Here is a 2379-nt window from a genome sequence, read left to right as displayed (position 1 = left end):
ATGAGAGGTTTGAACTGATGGTGCTGCCACAGGGAATGGCTAATAGCCCAGCCTTTTGCCAACACTACTTGGCCACACTTTTAGGGCCTGTGATAGGTTTAGATACCTCCGTTGCTTATGCCTACATGGATGATATAATTCTGGGGCACCAAGACCCCGGACACCTGGAGGGCCTTCTGGCCCAGGTTCTCACCATATCAAAAAAGGGGGGTTTTACCATAGCACTCAATAAAATTCAAAATGTACCTCCTTTTAAAATGCTTGGGTCCCACCTTACCTTGACTCAGGCCAGTCCCCTTAAGCCTTTGCCGGATATTCCAGGCTCTCTAACCTTAATCCAACTTCACAGTCTTTTAGGGAAAATCAATTGGATGTTGCCATGGGTTTCTGTCCCTAAAGATAGTCTTGTGCCCTTATTTGTCCAAGTAAAAGACAGGATGCCCCAAGAATTTTTTACAATTACAGAAAGCCATCAGGCAATATTTTTACAGTTCCATAGCTTTGTTTACCATTAATATTTTAAATTTTTCAAAAAGGGCAACTGAATCCAGATTTCAGAAGCACTGGGGACAACTAAACTCTAAGCCCCAAGTAAAAGTCAGCTAAAGGACCCCCTGACACAACAATGGAGAAGACCTGACCCCCTAGTTACTATGGGCAGGGGATTTGGATGCGTTTTTTTCCATTATGGGAGACAACGCCCATTTGGATACCTTTGAGGAACCTTAAGTTTTTATCCATTTCCTCTATACAGGAGGATGCTCAAGGATAAACTAACCAACAAGAAAAGAAAAACAGCTATGGTGGCCTAGGCTTGAGTTTAAAAGAGGAAAGCCAGAAAGACAACCATTAACCATTCCCAAGGGCAACCAGCCCTTGAGAAGCCTTGTGTTCTCTAACAATTGCAGATGGCGATACTCTAGCTGTTAGCTGTCCTGTCACTCCCAGTCCTGGCAATGGCCCTACGGAATCTGCATCAACCTCAACGGGTGACCTGGGCAGTGATCAGCACTGGCAATGCAGAAATCATCAGTAGCACCACAAGAGAAGCTGTCCCTTAGACCTGGTGGCCTGACCTTCATTTTGATCACCACCCTATGTCATTATGTACAGACTGATTAATATTTCTGTAGGAACTAATTATTTTAATGTTACCTGCTTTAATTGTCCTTTTACTAATTGCTTGTATAATGGCATTATTGAATCCATAGGTATTGTTAAACAATCACCTTTTGTTATGCTTCCAGTTTAGAACTTTTTCAACCCCACAGGCAAATAGCTGGATTAGAACAAGCCCCACCTCTGGACTCTGAAGTGGCAAAGACTGCTATCCCATTCTTGACTATTAAAAAACTGCTAATGACATTTCTTGGCCTGATAATGCTTTTGCTGATAATGCAATGCTTTCCTTGCATTCTGCGTGCACTACAAAACTCTTATGAGCTTAGCCAGCCAGTTACATAAGATCAAGCTCCAAGGAAATGAATTTCCCTCTAGTGGAATTGCAACCAGAGACCGGTAAGAGGAGGTGTCAGTATGACCAACCAAAGACAGGGCCTTCAGCTTCACTCTGAAGAAGTTCCTGATGACGGAGAAGGCAGACAAGGCAATCCACCCAACCTAAGACAGGTGGATTCACTTTTTTAAACAAAGAAGGGGGAGAAGTTGGGAGCCTTTGGGAGCTGAGAGTAAAGCTCAAAAGTCCTCTTGACCCCTGTGCTCGCTTAAAGGCGCGTACAAGGAACTGGCTTACTTAAAAGACACCAGGTGACAAGGATTACTTTGCTACGTCAGCAGTTTGTTTTATATTTTCATATTTTTCTGGACTATAATAGAATGGCCTACGTGTGGGGGCCCACAAGGATGCACCGTGCTCCCATATTCTGAAGAGAATGACCTTACAAGATACTGACTTTTTTATATATGCCCAGGAACTAATTGAACTGCTTTGGACATTTCTAACTGTGGTGGGACTGATGTTTATTACTGTGCTAGGTGGGCATTTGAGGTAACTGGGACAGGCTCTTGGATCATGCACGAGGGCCCTCCCTATCATTGTCTGGTGAATCAGGCCCCCCAGACTTTCCTCGAACCCCCAGGGTGGCCAATGCTATTCTTACCAATGTAATCCTGTTAAAATAACCATTACAGTGGAGGGAAAAGGATAACTAATTGGGAGGTGGGTCTGCCATTAAAACAAAAAAGGGGGAATCTGTAGAGCACATGGGCACCAAAGATGGCTCTGAGAGGGAGTTGAGTGGGCAGAGCCCAATTTGGTTTATGTTCAGTGTGTAACCAGCCCGTAGAAACTTAGGTGCATGATAGGGTGTGACCTTGACAGTGATTGGTTCCTTCTCCTCCACTGCCATGCTGCTTTTC

The sequence above is a fragment of the Dipodomys merriami genome, unplaced genomic scaffold, assembly GCF_024711535.1.
Source record: "Dipodomys merriami isolate MVZ:Mamm:240054 unplaced genomic scaffold, mDipMer1.0.p SCAF_758, whole genome shotgun sequence".
Lineage (NCBI taxonomy): Eukaryota > Metazoa > Chordata > Mammalia > Rodentia > Heteromyidae > Dipodomys > Dipodomys merriami.
This window is presented reverse-complemented; position numbering follows the sequence as displayed.